The 9,315-nt window shown below is 33.4% G+C and overlaps 1 long non-coding RNA gene across 3 annotated transcripts in view; it reads right to left on the bottom strand.

Annotated features, from left to right (window-relative positions):
- Nucleotides 1–560: 560 nt before the first annotated feature.
- The window catches only part of LOC123583006, a 60,095-nt gene continuing 51,340 nt past the window's right edge, over nucleotides 561–9,315 (bottom strand). For all 3 annotated transcript variants that reach the window (XR_006704695.1, XR_006704696.1, XR_006704694.1), the window contains 2 exons: nucleotides 3,520–3,635; nucleotides 561–683 (listed from right to left, as the gene is read on the bottom strand). This is a non-coding gene — a long non-coding RNA (uncharacterized LOC123583006). The remainder of the gene's footprint in view (nucleotides 684–3,519; nucleotides 3,636–9,315) is intronic.

Here is a 9,315-nt window from a genome sequence, read left to right as displayed (position 1 = left end):
GCTTTGCAAAACAGCACGCTAAGGTCTCTAATTTATTATCTGGCTCTCCCACCTTGTCTGCCAACCCGAAGCCAGAGGGCCAATGGACATTCCCATGTCCTTGTCTTATCTCAGCTCTTTTTTTAACTTCCTTACCCGAGCTTCAGCCTCCAGCTGGGCATTGGTGGCCAGTAGAAGTGCCCTCAATAGAGGCCAGCCCATGGGAGCATCCATATGCTTTCCTTCTCTGCTGCAATGTGCCATGTGCAATTCCTCCAACAAGCATGTTACAAGGACTGGCATTTTGGGAGCATCCCTGTACTCACACGGTGGCCCACAAGCATCCAACATATGGGCCACCCCTCCCCTATAGAAGTTGATGACCAATGCATGATTTCCACCACAGATACCCCTTTCCTAAGGCCCTTTTCTCTGGTCTCCTGACTGGCACACCAAATGTTGGTTTGCACGCATCTCAGGAGCTTCCCAGGTACAACCTGAAATTGGCCCCTGTACTCAGAGGGCAGAGAGAATCTGCCAGAAGAAGAGGCTGACTGCTCCAGGTTAGTAGGTAGCAATTTTAATAAGTGAAGGAAACTTAGGTATGAAGTTTGTCTTGAGTGGCAGTAAGACAAGTGGATCTCAGCACCTGCCTTGATGCATGCCTTGATCCAGTATCCTTGATAAAACATAAAAAGACATCACTAAAAGTTCATGGAAGGAAATAAGAAACAAATAGGGAATCAGAATGGGATAGGGAAATAATCACAAAGTTAAATTAATTTAGAAGTGAAACTAACAATTGCACTTATATTTAATAGACTTTTAGAGGAAAAGCCTACATATTATGCATTTCTATTTACTGATAGTGTCTAATATAATGCCTTGAATTAAAAAAAACTATTTAATAAATTCATCCATGAAGTTTTGAGTTAAGTAATGCCTAATAAATATTCTCAAAACCTCATTTTAACCATTTATTATGAAATTCCTATTTGGAGCAAGCAACTAATTTGGGGTAACAATTTGTGTGTTCAGCTGTTTGTAGGCTAGTACATAGTGAAGAAAAAAGCAGGGAAAGGTGGGTAGGATAGAGAGAAAAGAGAAACGAAAGCCACATGTGCTTACAACTCACAACATGAATGAAAAAATATATTTCTTTAGAATCTGTACTCTATTGGCTTAACTTTGTATTATTGTATATTTTCACATTAAGATTATTTGCATCCTTTTAATGTTTTATCTTCTTGGAATTTCTGCTCTTTTTAGAATGCTTTGACCTTGTTGTTAAGAATATTTGCCCTCCTAACTGCCCATGAGGTACTACCAGCACGTTAAATTTAGCACCAACTAGCACTTAGTAGCTGTGTGCCTCCGCCCTCAGTCTGCTCATTAACACATAAGACATTTGTGAAATAGAAAGGGCATAGCAGATTCAAGCAACTTAATGCACTTTGAGGATTGTCATTAAGTAGTCTGTACATGTCAGTTGCCTTTATAAAATTTATAATTAAAGTGAAAATTTAAAGATCATAGAATAAACGCTGAGGGTCTAACCTTAGAGCTTCATTTCCTAGCCATGTGGCTTACACCCAGGTATTTAAGCTTCTTATTTCTTGATTTCATTATTGGTAAAATAAGACTAATGGAATCTACCCTGCTTGTCTCACATTCATCTAATGAAAATTCAAATAAATTTTTTGTGACACTTTCAATGTTATGATATCATAGTGGAGTGCAGAGAAACACCCAACTACTTTCTAAAGTCCCATGTAGCAAAGATAAAATGCAATTCTACAATGACGTGATTGGGAGTACATACTGGGGAGGAGAGCAGTTAATTTTATTTATTAACAGATTCTGTTCAATTGCATCTTCCTAATGATTGATCTCAGATTCCCCATCATGTCCTTGCCCTCGCCTGTATCATAACTCATTCTGTAGAATGACGTCTCTCTGCCTCACGTAGTTTTGGGTGGAAATTTTATTCAGTGTTAGTAATGCCTTTATTCCCTTATGCAATACACATTTCAAAGAAAGGTAACTGACATATTCTTTGGTTTATTCAACAATGTCATATTTCAATGTAAAAGGATTGAAGTTCCACGCCATATATGTGCTTTCTTGTAATCTTTCACATTATTTTTATTTTAAGGTGGAAACGGTATTCTATTCAACGACAAAAATCACAAACTATTACTGTGCTGGGTATCAGTTTGTATTTACATATTTTAGTATTTCATGAATAAAGAACATCAGTGAGGTTATGAAATCTGCATTTTCTTTGGTTGATTTTGTTAAACATATATAATTACCTATGGCAATAATCCCGAGATATTAACAAACTTTGTGGAATTTTGATAAAATAATTTTTGCACTGAATGTAAATAGAAATCTTAATGAGAAGGGAAAATAAGATAATTTCATTTTCATCAAAGCTATTATTTCAGTATATTTATCCATTTGAAAATATACAATTTTTAGAGCAGTTTTAGGTTCACAGGAGAATTGAGAGGAAGGTACAGATATTTCCAATATATCTGCTACCCCCACACCTGAATAGCCTCTCCCATTGTCAACATCACTCACCAGAGTAGTACATTTGTCACAACTGAGAAACCTTCATTGTCACATCACAATCACCAAAGTGGACAGTTTACCTAAGGGTTCACTCTTGGAGTTGTGCATCACTTATGCATTTTTGGAGCCACACTACTTTGCAAATTCTTGTAAGCTTTTGCTGCTATATTTTATATATTCCTGTCCTAATTCTGACTTTTATAATGTAAGGATGAAGAGGTCGGCAATGTTCACAATAGTCCTTAATAATATTAAAGTCCGTGTTAGTGTCTGTGACACAGACACACTGTCAACAATTTTATCGTTTTGTACAAGTTTTACTTTATGGTAAGTTCAGTGTGCAACTTAAAGTCTGCTACAGAGCCCGCATACATTTCCAAGTCCTGAAACGGACTGAGTATGAATTCTTAAAAGCAAAGAGTAAAACTGCATACACCATTGCCTCATCTCTCATTATTTCCTATCCCAAAAGTGACTTATATCATAATCCATTCTTTTTAGTACACTTAAGGTTCAAACTTTATTACACTTAAGTTCAAACTGTTAGTGCAGTAGATGTAAATGAGATTCCTTCTTAAAAGTATATACTTAATGTATTTTAATGTGTTCAATGTTTTCTATTATTTTATTTTTTTCTTATTTTAGGTTAACTGCTCAATTGTGCATAGTAATGACAGAACAGTTGAAGTTAGTAAAATTGCTTTGCAAAGTAGGCAATGAATGCTTATGATTTGAGTAGTAAGAGTTTGGGGAAGAGTGATATCTGTGTATTACCAAAAAAGATCAGAACCACCAATAAAGATATATTACCGTTGCCACATGTAAAGGCATATTATTTCATTTTAGAATAACAATGATAAGCTCATTATATGAGTTAATATAAATAACAGCATATTTATGAAAATTAGCTATATTTTTCCAAACAAAACCCATTTAGTGAGAGGAGGGATATCAATGTACCTTTTTGTGGATTCCTTTAATGTCTTATGGAGACCACTGCATCTCACATCTGGTCTGCATTCACACTGTTGAGATAGAAAATGTCATATAACAGTCACTTTTCTCAGGATATATTTCTGGAATATGAAAGGAGTTATGTTAGTATTGTTTTAACTTGACAATGTACTATTAATGTTTGAAATAAATTTAAACTGTATTTTAAAATTTTAAGAAAATGTCATATAAGTTTTAGAAAGTTCCACTTACATTTATGTTAGTAATTGTAAGTCAGAATAAAAAAAAAACAGATATTTATATCTTGCTATTAGGATGAAAATAGTTTTGACTTTGATGCCCCATTCCCCCCCCCTTAAGGGTCTGAAGGACCCCTAAGAAACCGAGAAAACATATTGATAACTACAGTATAGTTACAGCCATGCTTCAGAGTTTATTTACCTCATCACAAGTTTAAACATTTTATCAATTACATGACTACCAAATTACATTTAAAACCTCTTGGAAATTTCAAAATAAATACTAATGTAGCATTGTAGGGGGAATCAAATGAAATAGAACAGAACAGAGAATTGGTATGATGACTAAAAACTGATGGAGAAAATTAAAGGAAAAAATGAACAGTAGAAAACGAGCAGGCTGGGGCACCTGGGTGGCTCAGTTGGTTAAACATCAGGCTCTTGATTTCAACTCAGACCATGATCTCCTGGTCATGATCGCATGGTTGCGAGATCGAGATCGAGCTCCACATTGGGTTCCATGCTTTAGCGTGGAGCCTGCTTGAGATTCTCTCTCTCACTCTCACTCTGCCCCTCCCCGCTCATGCTGTCATGCTGTCTCTCTACTCTCAAAATAAATAAACATCAAAACAAACAAAGAAAGAACATGAGCAGGCTGGCTTACTGTCTGAGTAATCTTATGGTGTTCAGACCTAGCTACACATTTTAATCACCTGGGAGGTTTGTTAATGTACCTGTAGCCAGGCCTTATTCAGGTCCACGAAGGAGAATCTCTGTGGAAGAGGCTTCCTTCGAACAATTAAAAATTAACTCCAGAGAATCTCTAACGATCAAGCAAGGTAGAAAATGTTTTGGAGTAATAACACAGAAGTATCCCATGCAAATAAAACATAAAAGTTTAAGGCAGGAAATATGATAAAGCATGATCAGTGTTGAATAGGTATGTGAATTATATATAAAATGTTTTATTAAGTGTAATGAAAATATGTCTATTACATTAAAAAATCTGTAGCATACATTCTGTTTTGCCTTTTCTCCGAAACCAATCGGTCACAAAGAAAGAATTTTGACAGAACCTTCATAAATGTATTTTTAGCAGCAATACCTATGTGTTGTTCTCTCAAAAGTTTGATCAATGTTTTGAATCTGCTGATTAGAAATATATTGCTAATTTGTTGCCTAATAATATATGGATAGAGTTCTAAAGTGTGTTCATCACTATATTAAAACCAAACTATTAAAAACTGAGAGAAAAGCCACACTTTGCACCAAATCACACAGGAACATTTACAAATAACTCTCAGATACTGTTTTATCCAACAGTTCGTTAATTCATTTACAAGTTATTCTTTCATCCCATTGTGTTGTTACAAAGTCATGAGGATAAAAGCTCACCTGCCTTCTGAATGTGTCACAATATCTAAGCAGTATTAAAGATATTTGAAGTTTTGTAGTACATGCCCATCTGTATACATTGTACCACACAACTAAGCAAGAGCTTTGTCTGCTGTGGTCTAATACTATTTTTTCTCTTCTTGCTAAAATGTAAGTTCCAAAAGAATATGAATCTTTGTTGTGCTTCGCTAATATATTCCAAATGCTTTAGAACAGTGCCTGGTACCTAGTAGGGGTTTTCAAATATTATCAACCAAATGTATAAATAGGTGATTATAATCAAGCCTGAGAATTTGCAGAAGGCTTGTATAGGAGTTGACCTACATTTTCTCCTTTTTTCAAAAAATCTCATTTCTAGAATGTGCAGAATCTGAACAAAGAATACATGAATTCATTATGACATACTGACTTTAAAAAATATTATCAATAACTTAACTTCCAAGTATTTTTAATTTGGCCGTGTGTTCTTTTGTTAAATAGGAAATACTTTATTACTCAAATAAAAATGATGTGGCACAGTAGACTTTAAGACATGGTTTTATGTGTATTAAAATTATAATATCTCCTGACAAAGAAGTTTTGTCACCCTAACAGTCTATTTATCACTGATACAAGGAAAATGAAGGAATTACTAGGAAACATACCTAAGGGAGAGTTTTTATTTCCTACTGAGCTATCATTTTCTTTTCTTTCTTTCTTAAAATATTCATAACAAATTAAGGCATGATTCATGAATAAGAGAAAATAATGCTCCTAATAGAATGTGGGTATTTTTTAAGAGTCAAAATATTCCTTTGGAATTTACAAGCATGTAATATTATAAAATCAAATGTGAATGATGTATATAACCAAGTAATGGTGTATCCATGCTCACTATTTATTCAGAAAAATAACAAATATTTTAAGCAATTAAATATTTCATTTAGGATTTAAAGTTAATTATCGGACACCTAAACTGCTCAATGGCCTCAGGTTCTTATTTTTCATGTAGTGTTAAATACTGACTTTTTAAATGCAAAGTTTTCCAAGACTTGTGGTGTGTGTATATATATATATATATATATATATATATATATATATATATATATTTTAGTTTCTCCTCTATCCATGGACTGTATTCTTGCTTTACAGCACAGTACAGAGCTGCCATAAAATAGTAGCTTTTTCAAAATCTTCTGTTCCTTGATATGTAGGAGGGTTAGCAGGCTCTTGATGTAAGTTAAGGAGCCAAGGAAATGTTGTCAATGCCAAATATCTGTTCACTGGGTGATATGACGGTTCACTGGGAACTGTTTATAGTGCCTTAACTTTCCAATATTAGCATCCTTTTGGAGTAGCAAATATGTCATCGATGAGGTTGACAGAATTCCTCACTAACATGTTACTAAGAAACCAGCCCAGTATCTTCTGGTTTTGCAGAGTTATTGAAAGAAAAAAGGGAAGGAAAGTTTTAAGAGTTCAAAGACTGTTGAATAAGGCTGGTACTGAATTCTAGCGTAGGTCCTGTAGCAGCTGTGTAATCTAAAGCACTTAAACTCTCTGTCTCTTATGTATAGGAGACATTTCTACCTTATATCAGATATTTATTTCAGTTAATTCAAGGGAAAGGACTTAATTCTTCGGTGGTAAAAAACAAAACTCATCAAAAACAAGAGCAAATCCCACCAGCTTGTTTCCTGTGTGTATGATTCTCTCTTTTTTAAAAAAGAATTAGATTCCATGTAAAAGTAAAATCATGTGACACTTGTCTTTCTCTATCTGACTTATTTCACTTGGCATAATACCATCTAGGTCCATCCATGTTCGTAGCAAGATAACATAAGGTATAGAATTGTTGAATCTCTGTGTTGTATACTTCAAACTAATATAATATTTTATATCAAGTGTACATCAATAAAAAAAGAAGCAAAAAAAAAAAAACAAAACACTTAAATTGGTCAACTAAACTAAGTAGAACTATTCCTTTTAAAAAAAAATTAATGTTATTTATTTTAGAAAGAGAGAGAGAGGGACAGAGTGTGAGCAGGGGAGTTGCAGATAGAGGGAGACACAGAGTCTGAAGCAGCCTCCAGGCTCTGAGCTGTCAGCACAGAGCCTGACGTGGGGCTCGAACTCATGAACTGTGAGATCATGGCCTAGCAGAAGTCAGATGCTTAACTGACTTAGCCAACCAGGTACCTCAAAGTAGAACTATTCTTAAAGCCTAAGTCTTAGTAAATAACGATTATGCATTTGAATGAAACATTCGATAGATTTACAGAGGCAAAGAAACTTATTGTATGTGACCAAGCTAAAATTTACTTGTGCCCCAACAGAAACAAGGTTTTATTTCCATGTTTTCCTTTTTATGGTTACAAGGCAAAATTTAAATAAACTGTACAGCATACACTATACTTTTTTTTTATAATCATGCAATGATTTTTTAAATCCAAGTACTAATTCCCTCATGTCAGCACGTCTCTTTAATTCAGAGCAAATGATCTACAGAATTTGACCAACACAAAGGCTATGATTTAGTCACACAAGAAATCCTATAGTTTATCAAAACAGCACTTCGCACTGGATTAATCTAAATATAAAAAAAAACTAAAAAAATTATAATGCTTTTGGAAATAAATAACTTTTTTTGTACAAGAATGTTTTATAGGCTCCTATACACATTAAAATATGTTAAAGTGATTTTTACATGTCAGTGTTTTATATGAGAGATTATATAATTTTGGAGCTTATTTTTATCTATAATATCTTAATACTGAACATAGAAGAATATTGAAGAGAACATAGCACTCTTAGTGAGATTATTGGGATGGAGTCATACCCAGATAAAATTATACATAAACATATTACATTCATTTAGTATATGTAATATATTTTATATTATAGGTGTAATCTTTATTGTATTTATATGACATGCATTATAGTTTAATTTCCAAGAATAAAAATATAATGAAATCACAATGTTAATGTTAATAAATTTGAAGACAGAAAACAACAAATCTTTCTACACACAAAGCATTATTGAAGTCAAAATACAAAATGAAAAAAGCTACGATAAACCAACAAAATATAATAGCCTTAAGATGGAAATATGTATTCAAATTGATGAGCAATTCACTAGGACTTCACATGAAAAATAAGTAGAATAAATTAAATATTTTTAAACTGTTGTTTTTCAATTTGAAATTACATAGAATCTAATGACTCTGACAAAAGAACACTCCAATATGTTTCTCTGCACTGAATGGAAATTATCAGAGCAGAAATTTGGGGAAGAAATTTAGCAGTATAAATCAAAATCCATGCAAATATTCAAAATATATGCCCCAGGGATTTCATTTTCAGTATTTTATATAAAGTATTCACAAAGTGTGTACTAAAATATTTCATCGAACACTGGCATGTATATTTATTATGGCAAAAACAAAGAATCATAATAACTTTTATTGAATAATTAGTCTGTCCTTGGTATTCTTCTAAGTGATTTAATTATGTTAACTCATTTATTACACACAGAAACACTTCTCTATTTCAGATATGAGAAAATGAAATTCCAGACAGGTTAATTACACTGAGTTAGAATTTGTAGGACATAAAATCTAGCTGTCTGGCTCAAGGGATCAAAACTCCTAACAGTTATGCAGTGTTGCCTCTCAACTAGCAGATATTATAACAAGATACAAAAACTTTTATGTTAGGGATGTAATGTACAGCACGGTGACTATAGTTAATAATATTGCATTGTATATTTAGAAGTGGCTAAGAGTTCTCATCACAAAAGGAACGATTGTGTAACTATATATGATAACAGAGACTAACTAGATTTATTGTGGTGATCATTTTGCAATATATACAACCATTGAATCGTTATATTGTAAACTTGAAACTAATATAAGGTAATATGTCAATGGAACCTCAATTAAAAAAGAAAAAAAAAACACTTCTATATAATAATAGTGTATAGGGGCACCTGGGTGGATCAGTCGGTTAAGTTTTGGCTTTTGGTTTCAGCTCAGATCATGATCTCACGGTTCGTGAGTTTGAGCCCTCAGAGCCTGCTCTGAATCTCTCTCTCTCACCCTCTCTCTCTGACCCAACCCCACACATCCTCTCTCTCTTTCTCCCTCTCTCTCAAAGTAAATGAATAAACTTAAAAAAATAGTGTATGTAA

This window comes from Leopardus geoffroyi, chromosome B1 (genome assembly GCF_018350155.1).
Source record: "Leopardus geoffroyi isolate Oge1 chromosome B1, O.geoffroyi_Oge1_pat1.0, whole genome shotgun sequence".
Classification (NCBI taxonomy): Eukaryota; Metazoa; Chordata; class Mammalia; order Carnivora; family Felidae; genus Leopardus; species Leopardus geoffroyi.
This window is presented reverse-complemented; position numbering and strand designations above follow the sequence as displayed.